Source organism: Hemicordylus capensis, chromosome 5 (genome assembly GCF_027244095.1).
Source record: "Hemicordylus capensis ecotype Gifberg chromosome 5, rHemCap1.1.pri, whole genome shotgun sequence".
Classification (NCBI taxonomy): domain Eukaryota; kingdom Metazoa; phylum Chordata; class Lepidosauria; order Squamata; family Cordylidae; genus Hemicordylus; species Hemicordylus capensis.
Genome location: NC_069661.1, coordinates 254,707,265 through 254,720,916, shown reverse-complemented (window position 1 = coordinate 254,720,916; position 13,652 = coordinate 254,707,265). Strand labels below are relative to the sequence as shown.

General features: G+C 46.1%; 1 protein-coding gene across 1 annotated transcript in view; it reads right to left on the bottom strand.

Annotated features, from left to right (window-relative positions):
• Nucleotides 1-12,939, bottom strand: part of LOC128325827 (collagen alpha-1(VII) chain-like) — a 154,446-nt gene extending 141,507 nt beyond the window's left edge. The window contains exons 1-9 of the mRNA XM_053251666.1: nucleotides 12,918-12,939; nucleotides 11,363-11,434; nucleotides 8,825-8,884; nucleotides 8,044-8,079; nucleotides 6,771-6,851; nucleotides 4,423-4,458; nucleotides 4,122-4,166; nucleotides 3,533-3,604; nucleotides 2,255-2,290 (exon numbers count right to left, since the gene is read on the bottom strand). The gene's annotated coding sequence lies outside the window, so the exon portion shown is untranslated. The remainder of the gene's footprint in view (nucleotides 1-2,254; nucleotides 2,291-3,532; nucleotides 3,605-4,121; nucleotides 4,167-4,422; nucleotides 4,459-6,770; nucleotides 6,852-8,043; nucleotides 8,080-8,824; nucleotides 8,885-11,362; nucleotides 11,435-12,917) is intronic.
• Between the last annotated feature and the right edge of the window lie 713 nt (nucleotides 12,940-13,652).

The following is a 13,652-nucleotide window of genomic DNA, read 5'->3' as shown; positions in this document are numbered from 1 at the left end:
ATGACCTTTAGGTTTATTGTGGGCTACTAGCATTAGCATGGTTGTGTGAAACTATGCTAAGATGGCTGATGGCCTGAGATGGATCTAAGATTCCCGCCTTGGTGTGGGAGGAGAGCTGGTCTTGTGGTAGCAAGCATGACTTGTCCCCTTAGCTAAGCAGGATCCACCCTGGTTGCATATGAAAGAGAGACTAGAAGTGTGAGCACTGGAAGACAGGCTTCCGCATCCTGTGGCCTTCTGTAGTTGCAGAACTACAACCCCTAGCATACCCAGCCACAATAAATTGGGGCTAGGGATGCTGAGAGTTGTAGTTCAGCAACACCTGGAGGGTTGGGGAAGCCTGCTGTAAGATATTCCCCTCAGGGGATGGAGCCGCTCCGGGAAGAGCAGAAAGTTCCAAGTTCCCTCCCAGGCAGCATCTCCAAGATAGGGCTGAGAGAGATTCCTGCCTGCAACCTTGGAGAAGCTCCTGCCAGTCTGTGAAGACAATACTGAGCTAGATGGACCAATGGTCTGACTCAGTAGATGGCAGTTCCCTACGTTCCTGTGCAATTACACTAATGTTGGTAACCTAAACTGGATTCAAATGGTTGTGTGAATCAGCCCAGTGTCTCCCTCTGAAGAAAAACAAGTAGTTCTAAGAAGAACTAATAGAGCCTTCTTTCCACTTCTTCCAATGCTGAAGTCACATTAAGGGTTTAGAATGAAATCCATTTGATGGTATTTGAGCACCATTTGTGGAAATTGAGCTTGCTTGTCTAGTATGTTTTTTCAGTAGAGTTTTAAAGTGGAGGTTTCCACTTTATGGCAAATTCTAATGAAAATATTCCTGCCAGGATACTCTAGGACCTCATCCTACATGTTGTTTTGAGGGGAGGGGTAAGCTAGGGGCCGCCACTGGGGTCTGTGCAGGCTGCCTGTGGCCCGCAGGTCATGCAATGAAGAACAGTGGTCTACACTGATTAGCAGCTCCTTTACAAAGTTTCTGACAGGAGTCCTTCTCAGCCCTACTTGGAGATAAGAGCAGCCCTGCTGGATCAGGCCCAAGGCCTATCTAGTCCGGCATTCTGTCTCCCACAGTGGCCCACCAGATGCCTCTGAGAAGCCCACAGGCAAGAGGTGAGGGCATGCCCCCTCTCTTGCTAATGTTCCCTGGCAACTGGTATTTAGAGGAGGAGAGCTGGTCTTGTGGTAGCAAGCATGACTTGTCCCCTTTGCTAAGCAGGGTCTGTCCTGCTATCATTTGAATGGGAGACTACATGTGAACACTGTAAGATATTCCCCTTAGGGGATGGGGCTGCTCTGAGAAGAGCACCTGCCTGCTTGCCTGCAGAAGGTTCTAAATTCCCTCCCTGGCATCTCCAGATAGGTCTGGGAGAGACTCCTGCCTGCAACCTTGGAGAAGCCGCTGCCAGTTTGTGCATACAATACTGTGCTAGATGGACCAATGGTCTGACTCAGGATATGGCAGCTTCCTGTGTTCCTGTGAGGCATATTTAGCATAACACATATTTAGAGGCAACTGGTATTTAGAGACGCTATTAGGGATTGGACCTGAGACCTCCTCCATGTAAAGCTTCTGCTCTACCACTGAGCCCCTCCACACAGGGCTGGTCGTCTCTAGCCTTGGATTCCTGCCTTGCCTCCTCAGATGCTGCGGCTGTTCTCATGACCCTAAACAGGGTTGGAGGAGTGCCTGGCCAGGATAGGAAAGCCATGCATGCTACTGACTGGCAGTCGTGTGTTTGCAAAGATCCAAGTAGGAGGAGTTGGGAGTGATGGTGTGGGAGACAGGAGATGGAAAGAACGCCTTTTCGCCCACTGTTGATAAAATGCTGGGGACAGAATGTGGGCTGGCCGTGCCCATCCTCCCTACGCCAGTCCTCTGCACTCCCACATGGTCACTCTCCTCCACTCCTCCCTTGATCTTTGCAAACACTCGGCTGCTGATGGGGAGCCTACAAGGCCCTTCTATCTTGGCTGGGCATTCCTCCGACTCCGATTATTATTGTGAGAACAAGTCCACTGACTTCTGCTTTAGCTTGCCTGGGCACAGAATGCTTGCTTCATTCTTGAACCAAACAGATATGGGCTCCCAATGATCCCACCCAACTTCCAGACCCCTGCAGAGACCAGTCCTGTTAACTGGCTTTCCAGTTGTACCCAAGCTCGCCAGGGAATGAGCCTTTCCTCTGTTTTCCACATCCCCACAACCACACTCTGCCAGAGTGGTCAAGAAAACAAGCCCACTCACGGTCTTCTCAGGAACTCCAGGAGGCCCCGGCTGTCCCTGCAAAGACACAACACACACACACACTGCCATGAAAAAAAGAACAAAAGATGAATGGTGAACATTGGTCACCTCTGAGGACACTTCGTTGGGCTATCATTGGAGGATAACAACAAGAACGTGTCAACCTACAGGTCCAGCCTTGTCTCCCTTCTCTGACTCCCTAGGAAAATGATCAGCAGCAGAGGGGCTCTTGCTGACCTGTGATATTCCACCATATGCTTCAGAGCCCACCATACAGGAATACCGAGAACCCCTTACAGATCCCCGCAGACCAGTGGATTTGGAGAGTCACCTAGAGAGGACCCCTGCTAACTAGGCAAAGAGGCACCTTTTAATGTGGTGATTCTCTTTTATTGAGCAGGGGGAGAGTAACTGGCCCTATCCACCCCCAGCACAGCGTCCCTCCAGTGACTGTTGCTGGTGTCTGTCTGATGTTTCTTTTGAGACTGTGAGCCCTTTGGGGACAGGAAACCATCTTATTTATTTATTATTTCTCTATGTAAACCGCCCTGAGCCATTTTTGGAAGGGCAGTATAGAAATCGAATAAATACTACTACTTCTACTAATAATAGTAGGCACATTCACTTGTCAATTTGCCAGGGGTCAGAAACCCTGATCTTATGGAGAGACAGATACCTGGAAGGCTCCTCCAGCTAGGAGGAATTCCTGCCATTTCTTATCCAGACCTCAGCACAAGTGAGAGAAAACTCTGCTTCCCAGAGGTTAAAAGAGAGGGGGAGCCTTCTTGCACGTGTGCTGAGGTTTCTCTACACCCCAAAGCAAGGATGCGGAACATGCAAGGGGAATGGCAAGGACAAATGGGGGTTGTCTAGTAAGCCAAGCCACTTTCTGTGGGTTCCATTGCCAGCATTCACTAGTCTAGCTCCATAGTTTGGGACATCCACCAGAAAGGGATTATCAACACTTCCTTGCAGTTGTCAACAGTCTCTGCATTTTGGACACCCCGATAATATAAACCAGAGGTTGCCGACCTGAAGGCCACCATGGCTGGGGATGATGGGAGCTGTAGTCCAACAACATCTGGGGACCTAAGGTTGGGAACCCCTGATATCTATTTCAACTGCAACTATTTCAGTGAGAACCACCATCATGCATCTTGGGAAATGTAGCTGCTATTTGAGGAAGGCCATGGTGTGGGAAGATGACAATCTGGCCAACGTATTCACAAGAATACAAGTTCCTCTTTCATGGCACAATTTCCTTATCATTTGACTTACTACTTTGCCAGGTTCCCCCACATCTCCTTTCAGCCCTCTCTCTCCAGGCCGTCCTGGAAGACCTAAAGGACCCTGCAGAATGATTAAGGGGAAATCAGAAAAGGGAGCTTAATTCTCCTCGAGGCAGTCAACATGTGTTGGGGTGCATCACTTCAGGCTGAAGGCAAGGACTCACCTGACTGAATGCTCCTCCAAGCAAAATTACAATTTCTTGCACATTGAATGCTAGTGTGTGAGGGAGAAGGGTTCTACTCCTTGCCTTTCATGAAGAAGGTCCCAAGGTTGCTCCCTGGCATCTCCACCTGGAAGAACCTCAGGGAGAAGGGCTGGGAAAACCTCTCCTCTGCCTGAGGGCTGATGCCAGTTCAAGCAGACAGCACTGGGCTGGATGAGACCAAGAGCTGACTTGGTCTGTGGCTTCTTATCTTGCTTAGCTGTTCTCCAGTTCTGTCTGAGACCTTTCTGAGACTTGCTCTTGGTCTGAGCTTACAACTGACCTGACTGTAGGTCATGACCAGTTCCTGGCACCAGGGAGTTTTGGAATAGCAGTTCTCAGGGTTCACCCCAGAGAGGGAGATTCCTTTCTTACCCGGATTCCTCTCTCTCCCAGCTCCCCAGGAGCGCCTGCTTCTCCCTAGAATGACACAAGAATCCATGCTGGTTGCAATATCTTGATAGCAGCTTCAGATCTGTAGGTCTTCCCATGAATACTTGAAATGCAGAAAACCCATTCAATACCGCATGTGGTAAGACTGCACATGACTATCTCCTGAAAATCCTCAGAAAACTGACCCAAACCGATACATCATGTTGATGTGGCTTTCAGTTAAAAGCACTGTGGGTTGCACTGTGAGGGATTAGAAGGGAGGGTAGATTTCTCAAGGCATTACCTGGGCCCCGGGCTCCCCTTTCTTCCCCGGTTCTCCCTAGAATGAATTCAAAGTGTCAGTTTATATGGAAAACGGTGGCTATACTTTGCTATTCCAAATTTCTGTACTGATTTCATCCTATCTGTATAACTTTTGCCACTCCATATTCAGGTAATAAGGCATGGTCCACACATGTAAGAGAACAAGGTAATGTTTAATGGCCTGCAGCAACACTGGAAATGCAGATCCTCACCATGGATTGACACCTGGTTGGGAGTGGAGAGGCACTCACAGGGCAGGAAAGATCAACGTGATTGGTCCTACTCACATGGTCAGGACAAAAACACTTGTGCAAGGGAGAGGTGGAGGGGAAAAGAGAGTGCCTTCTTCTTCTTCATGAACCCTGCCGCTTATTAAGATCATTGGGGAGGTCCGGTTGCAGCTGCCACCGGCTTGCTTGGGCGCTTTCCAGATTACACCCTGCAACGGGGTCACAGTGGATCTCAGAAGTGTGCTTCCACACTTCCTGTGTTGTGACATTGCAGTCCCTACGCTGACAGCAGGGCGCCATTCACATTTCCGATGCCTTGTTTCAAATTTAATCACTGTGATATAGTGCTGTGATGTCGTGTATCCAGCACAAAAAGGTTGCTGGTTTTGGCGGGGCGTTGTTAGTTTCCATGAGATTGCTCCCCCTGTTTACATTTCAAATGCGATTTGCCTGAACGGAAGCATTTTGCTGCTGTTGAGCAGCTAGTCTGGAAAGCGCCCTGGTGGTGATCCAAAACCGGGCCTTCTCTAGGGTTGCTCCAAGGCACTGGAACACAATCCCAAATGGAATCAGAAGCTCCCCATCTCTGGTTGTTTTTAAACAACTTTTGAAAACACACCTGTTTCATCAGGCTTTTTGTTTATGATGTTTTAAAGTTTCATTTATGGTAATTTTAGCCAGTTTGTTTGTTTGTTTGTTTGTTTGTTTGTTTGTTTATTTATTAGCATATTTTTATACCGCCCAAAACTTACGTCTCTGGGCAGTTTACAACAAAATAAAAACAGAAAGTAAAACATTAGTTAAAACAAAAATGAAAAGTTTAAAACATTACAACAATTTAAAAATTTTAAAAGAATATTTTAAAACAGCATTAAAACCATTAAAACAATATTAATTAAAAGCCTGGGTGAACAGATGCGTCTTTAACAGATGCGCCTATATGATTTTTAGGTTTTGGTTTGATTAGATTGCAAACCACCCTGAGATTGTATATAGGGTGGTATATAAATGTGACAAATAAATAAATAAACGAACAAGACATTATGCACTCTTCACTCATGTGCTGTTTTTGCTTTCAAAATTGGGGGGCCATCTCTTTTTTTACTCAAAAGCCTCCATCTGAGCAATGCTCACCACTACATAGCATTATTCATGAGGTTTCTGGATGAACAACAATGGTACCTGCCAGCTACTGGGAGGAATACTCCATCAGCCAGTAAGTTTCACCCTCACCCCTGAAAATCCCACTCCGAATGCTTGCCACCTTTAAACGTGGGGGCAAGGTTGTGTGGCCCATTTTGTCTTAGCCCCACAGAAAAGATACTTTCCTGCTACTCATCATTTTTAAACTGGTGATGCCAGGAAGTGAACCTTGGACCTTCTGCATATAAAGAATACACTCTGCCCTGAGCTATGGGTTTCCAAGATGTGGTGTGCATCTTATAGTGTGGTTAAGGCTTGCATAGAACTTTAACAAATATGAAAACTGTTTGGAGTTTGGAAATGTTGTCAAAACTGTTGGAGCTTAAGTGAATTACATTTAAGTAGAATAAAGTATATGGCTTTGGGTTGTTGTTATTGTTGTTTTAGGGGTGTTTTGTTTTGGCCAAATGATGGGTGTGTTTCTTTACCTTGGAGGAAATGGATAGGGTGTGTAAAGACAGAGCAATCTTTAGATGCTTTATTCTCCAGTCATGTGCAATTTTAGACATTTTGAATGAGCCATTGTGAAGAAGAGCTCACTTTGAATAGACTGCAAAGAAACACCCACCCACCTGCATCATTCCTCCCACATATGGCCCACTCAGTTTGAGCTACACTTGGCACAGTAGCTTAACGTGCAGAAATCAGCAGGTGACCATGCTTATCTCCATGTTGTAAAAAGCTTCACCTGCTGATTTTTGCAAATCAACCTGCTGTTAAATGCACAAGAGCGGGTCATGCCAATTTCTGGTCAGCTGGCCACCCCATGGACCAGAAAGATTCCCAGGACAGCAAAAGCATCATATTGCATATTGGGGAAGCTTTTTTCAACCCTGGGTTTATTTATGGCAGAGTTCAGCACAGCAGACTCACTGCACTGCTAGTCTTTACTTACATCTTTACCTCTTAGGCCGGGCTCTCCTGGTCTTCCAGTCAGTCCTGGCTCACCTTTATCACCCTTTGGGCCAGCTGCTCCCTGCAGTAGACAGTACACAAGATATCAACCTGTCCTCCTTTCCTTTGCTTCCCTGCATTCCACACACAGAGGCTATTCACACAAGCAGCCCAACCCAAGCTAGGGCAGTCAGGCATGGGTTGGGCGTTTCGTGTGGAGTGCCGAGATCACTCCCGATCCCGGTGCTTCTGTCTCCACAGCCTGACTTTTAACCCAGGCCCTTAACCAGGGTAAGAGGGTGTGAGCACACCCTCAACCGCAGGTCCGGGGTTGTGTCCCGCCCCTCTCATCATCATACGTATGACCATATACTCTGCTGCCAACTGCCTCTTGTCATGACATGATAATTCCGGGCCAGTTCATAGGATACTCAATTTGATGGCTAACCTTCCTGGCGAGTGCTTGTTTTCAACCTAGGCTCAAAACTTAATGGAAATGAATCTGGCATGTGTTTGGTCCTAGTCACTGGGCTAATTCAGAGCTTGTTTAGACTGCATTCTCACAATCAGGCCGTCCTGGTTAAGGAGTTAGCCTGGATTGTTGAGGCCCATGGAACTGGTTGTGAGAATGCAGATTTCACAGGCAATCCTCGTCAAACTGCTGTGGTTAAACCGCATTTGATGTGGATAGATAACCTGGATCATATCCTTATATTATATTAAGGGAAATACAGAAACTGGACATGAAGCCAACATGCTTTGTGGAAGAAGCTCTTTCATCTCTTCAGGAATCTCTTCCTCCACCCCCTATCTCCTGACAGCTTCCATAAGTAGAAAGGAATCAAGTAGCAGACATTCATGTGTGAAGCAGCTCACAGCCTGTTTATGTCGTATGCAAACATACAGGTTGCTTCAGGAAGGTTTCTGATGCTCATGAACTCCACAAAAGTGGCTCTCTGCAAGAGATTTTGAATCTGGAATCAAAAGGCCCATTCACTCGTCATGTTCAACACTTGTACGATGAGTGTACAATGTACACCGGTACAGATCTGTACACAGGTACAGTCACTGAACGACAGTACAGAAGTACACTTCCTGTTTGCACCATGCATTTGAAGGGCCTGCATCCAGGTTCACTTTTAAAATGGACACAGGTACAGTCATTCACACAAACATGGGTACAGATGTACAGACATCTGTACACTCATACAGCAGTGAATCAGGCTAAAGAAGTGGGTGCATAGCAAGCAAAAATTAGTCAGTTGTGTACTTACTTTTTGCCCTGGTTTGCCTGATAAACCGACATTTCCCTGTTAAATTTTTTGTAAAAGATTAGATAGGACACAATATATATACCACGTGTGTCAAAATGACTGGAGAGATATAATGTAAGAAAAACACTAGCAATGAAATAAAATGAAAGCATACGATGGCCAGATGCCATCATCCTGGTATTATGGATAGAATATTACTGACTGAAATGCTTCAGAAATACATCCTTAAGGGCTGCCCTCCTCTCCATGCCCCTTTCCCTGCATGGTAGCATGCTGGGCACAACTGCAATTCAGCTTCTTCCACCAGCGCAGGTCAGTAACACAGGTTCTACTAACTGTGTAGAATGTCAGCCACTTTGCTCAGAATTAAGCCTAAAGGTCAACCCACACGTTGCATTATATCTGTGGTTTGGTGGTGTTTGCTTTTGGATCCATACCATGGATCAGGACCATGGCATGAGGGAAGGGACTTTAATTCTTTCCCCCTGCCAAAGGGGAGCTTCCCTCCCAGATGAAATTGCAGCTGTGGGGAAGCCAAATCCTAATCAGGACCATTGTATTTTAAGAGGGGGAAATATTGCCACCGCTCAGGACTGAAAAATATGGGAGGACCACAGTGGAAACTATGAAGTTCCATGACTTGAGTAATGATTTTACTAGAATCTCTGTCAAAAGCAGTGATCAAAGGGCAGGACTTTCTGAGGGAAAGGCTAGTGTGGAATCACAAAGTTCCATAGTTCCCCATTTTTAGTCCTTTGACAGACTAACATTTCCAGCTCACCCTTTCTCCTGGCTCCCCCTTCAGTCCCAGTTGCCCTGGAATGCCAAATCCTGGACTTCCCTGTAGAAAAGCCAACAACAATTAAATCCAATGTAAGCATTTTTCACCCTCCGCTTACATATTACTGGGAAGCAAGCTCTGTCGGTTTAGTACAATCAAAATGCGACAGCAACTCATTTGAAAGAGAGATGCAAAAGTTTGATCTTGAGGACCAAATTACATGAGACAGAAGAGGGTTGCAGGTGAATCCTGACAAAGTAGGTGGAGGTGGGGATCTGAAGCAGGCTGTTGCAGGGATGCGGAGAAACTGTCTTAGAAAACTCTCCAACATTTCTCCATGGAAGAACCCTGAAATCCCCTTTCAATTGTCAATTTGAAGAAATGTTGGGTCCAACCCTATGTGGATGGGAAGGAGTGGAGAGCTCCTGAACCCTTCCCTTGCCCACACTTTTTCCTGCAGAACAGCTTTTAAATTTTAAAGCCATTTTTCTCCAGGAGGGGAAAATGTGATGCCCCACCTGGAGGCATGATAATGCTTCTCAAGAGGAAAAAGGTAGAGAGGAGCATTCTTAGGGAAAGGTTCAACTACTTCCTTCCAGGCAGGGGGATTGCTAGGTACTTAAACGATCCAGGGCCCAGGCTACAGTCTTTCTTTTGATAATTAAAGGAGGGCTGTGGGCCCATACCCCGCTACGAATAACTACATTTTTAAAAGTATCTAATATTATAATACAGTACCTATGACGGTGGAAACAGTAGCGATCTAGGTGAGGCTAGGAGCTTCCTGCCATGCTCTGTACAGCTGCCTCCACAACTGCACTTCCTTCCTGGAAGAGGTCATGGAGGCGGGGGGTGGCTGATGAGATTGGGGGTTCTGAGAAATTCCCCGTCAGCCACCCCCTAATGATGCCCCTGCTCCTAGGCTGCCAACCATCCTCCAGCACTCACATCATAAAGTCCTAATATGACCCTCATGCTCCATCACATCTGTTTTCAGTCTGAGGAGCACCTTCCTTAGGCAGAGAATTCTGAATCTAGAACATGAGAGAGCAGGGCCTTTACTAGCCTTGGCTGGCTGGCAAAACTCTGCTGGGGAAAGATATTGCCACAAGGAAAAAAGGGGCGGGGCGGCCAAGGATTCCAAGAAACAGATTATATATTTATTATTTATTACATTTCTATACCGCCCCATCCAAACGGCAATGGGACGGTGCACAATAAGTAAAAGAACAAAGGCAAAACCCTTTAAAACAAGCTATTTAAAACAATGTAAAAACAAATTTAAAACAATTCAGAATCATTTAAAACCCATTAAAATACTTAAAAACCATTTAAAAACCTTGGAAGGCCAGGCCAAGCAAGTAAGTCTTTAAGGCTCTCTTGAAAGCCAATAACGAGTCCAAACTATGGATATCTGCCGGGAGTGCATTCCATAGACCAGGAGCAGATACAGAGAAGGCCCGGTTCTGAGTCACCACAAGACGTGCCGATGGTAACTGGAGACAGACTTCTCCAGAAAACCTCAGCGTGTGATTAGGGATCATAAAAAGTAGGCACTCTCTGAGATAACCTGGACCTAAGCTGTTCAGGTAATAACCAGCACTTTGTATTTTGCCCCAAAACATATTGGCAGCCAATGCAACTGCTTGAGAATAGGCATAATATGGTCTCTCCAGGTTATTCCAGAGACCAGTTGGCTGCTGCATTTTGGACTAACTGAAGTTTCCGAACTACATACAAAGGCAGCCCAACATAGAGCACATTGCAATAGTCCAACCTGGAGGTTACCAGCTGATGCACCACTGTTTTGAGATTGTTCTCCTAAAACTAGCGATCTTTATTCAAATATTTATAAATCTTGCTGACCTTGCCTTATGCATTTTGAGCATCAAGCTCTTCTGCAGAGGAAAACATTATTATAGTAAAGTCCTTTCCACAGAGTATGTTTTACATCTAAAAAAATCTGTATCCCGAAACATACTAGGGCTGTTCTCACAATGATTACTAGGATAGGATACACCTCCCATCCCATCCTAGTTTGGGAGCTGTGCACTACACACTCCTGAAGTTTTATCGTCTGTAAGCGGAAAAGAAGGCCAAAGGCTCCTTCCATGATCATGCTGCACACAGCAGCTGGGTCGGAGGGATTTTCCTACTACCTCATTCAGCAACTGGGTACAGCTGCCTGCAAGGTAGAAGGGAGCCAACCCAGCTGCCGCTTAACAAACTATTATGGAAGGATTCTCTGGCCTTCTTTCCCCCTAGGAGATGGTCAAAAATCAGGAGAACCATGCACAGTTCCCAAACTAGGGTAGGAGATGCCTACCCTAGTAATATCCTATTATCCTAGTAGTAATTATTGTGAGAATGAGCCGACTCTCTGGAAAGGACATCAGGGTGACATTATCTGCCTCTGAAGAAGGGCTTTGTGCTCTTCTTTTAGGAGAGAGAGAGAGAGAGAGAGAGAGAGAGAGAGAGAGAGAGAGAGAGAGAGAACACAAACACAAAATGGCCATCCATTTACAGGTTCAGCCATACCTTCTCTCCCTTTTCTCCTTGATCTCCTGGGTCTCCTTTTGGTCCCAGAGGGCCAACGGGTCCAATATCCCCCTGTGCATATAAACAAAAAAGAAAGTTTCACTCAGGAAGTCTCCAGTCTGTGTTCTGCAGAACTCTGAGCTTCCTTGAAAGCTTTTTGAGCAAGTTATCAATGGGAAGACCAGTCATAGCAGATGAGCTTCCCTAGAAGAAAACTTGACCACCACTAGTGGTCTTTTGCAGCTGCAAGGAAGTCTCGGTGCCTTCGAGGGTGCGGTTGATGTAGGACAATGGTGAGGAATCAAGTGTGGGCCATAAATCATGTCTCAGAATCCAATGTTGCGGGGGGCAGTGTCCATGGTGGGTACTCTGGGGCTCCTCAGCAGACAAGGTGATGCTGGGAAAATTCCCTTATTTAAATATGATTGAAGTGGTTGAAAAATACTGGTTTAATATAAACCTTCCTGGTGGTATTGCTCATAACATCCCCTTGTTAATGTTATATCATCCATACTCTTAACATCTGGGGACTCAAGGTTGAGAGAACCCTCTGGGTTAAGCAATACCCTCTTCTGCTAGGACTCTGCTCCAAATCTTCCACCCCTAAAGCTGCTTCTCCTCAGTAAGGGAAAGTGGCTGTTGGGTTTTTGTTACACAAATTAGCATAATGCATAGGCTGGCATATGTAAACAAGGCATCCAAGCCAAAGACATAAATCTCCTTGTTTAATGAAAAGGGTAACGGTTTGGTGCATGTTGAGAATGTTGTCACATAGTTATTATGGGATATAAAAAAGTAACAGCAAAAATGCTTTGAAGTATATCCATTTTCGATATCTTGAATATATTTATTTATTTATTTATTTAAAATTATATACAGCCTCCGCCAAAGACTCTAGGTGGTGAACAACAATACCAATAACAATTAGTTATAATAATAATACTTAAAGGGCAAACGCCTGGTGAAACAGGTAGGTCTTAAGAAGAGTCTTAAAAGCAGCCAGGGAGAGGGGCTGGATGAATCTGGGCGGCGGGGGGGGGGTGTTCCAAAGAAGAGGGGCAGCCTCAAGGAAGACCTTCCTATGGGCCCAGGCTCCACACACTGCACCAGGGCCAGCTGCTGGGACACTAAGGAGAGCCAACTGAGAAGACCTCACAGGTCGACTGGCCGAAAGAGGTCAACTGGCCTCTGAGAAGACCTCAGGTCAACTGGCCGAAAGAGGCGATCCTGGAGATATACAGGTGCTAAACCCATAAGGGTTTTATAGGTGAGAACCAGCACTTTGAATTGGACCTGGAAGTGAAGAGGCAACCAATGCAGTGACCGTAAAAGAGGTGTGACACTATCAAATCTACGGCCACCCACGAGGACGCAGGCTGCTGCATTCTGGACTAGCTGAAGCTTCTGAATCATTTTCAAAGGCAACCCTAGGTAGAAGGTTGTATCAAAAAACATGCAGAGAATTTTGCCCCTCCCAGACCCCACCCATCTGCGGCATCAGTCCCTCTGCACGCACACAACACAACAGCCTCTCATATAGCCCTGCATCACTTACCCTTGCACCTTTCTTGCCCGTGGGTCCCACCACCTGGGAACAGAAACACCATATCTCAGCTGTGATTACTTGGGAGTAAAGCTTTGTTTCAGATTATTCTGCATTCTGGCGGCCATGGCTCTTCATTTCGGGATGCCAGAAATATGACAACCCCCTATTCTAGCCTGGAGAACCACACAGAACATGCCTGTTGCTGAATCAGTAATGGGCAACATGGGTACCACCATCTCGTATGCCTACTGCCACACACAGATGCAGGTCACCATGGAAACCCATAGCCCACTCCAAAGGAACAGTGCCTTTTCTGGGCATTTGTTTGTTGAGTCAATCAATGGTTGAGGTTTCAGATTTTATCAGAACTCATACCCTACTACAAGAGTTCCCAATCTTGGGTCCCCAGGTGCTGTTAGACTACAACCTCCAGCATCTTCAACTACAACGGTCAAAGGCCATTGTGGCTAGAGATTATGGGAGTTTTAGTCCAGCAACATCTGGGAACCCAAGACTGGGAATGCCTTCTCTATGGCATGATATGAGAGCATTTATGTACACATAAATTGCACATAAAGGCTCTCTTCTGCCCACCCCCCATTAAACGGAAGTGGAGTTTCAAGGATCTCATACTCACCCCCATTGCTGGAGCACCAGGAAATCCTTGAACGCCCTGATAGGGGAGAGCGTTAACAAAGTAAACAGGGCATTTTAATACTACAATATTATGAATACTTACTTTGT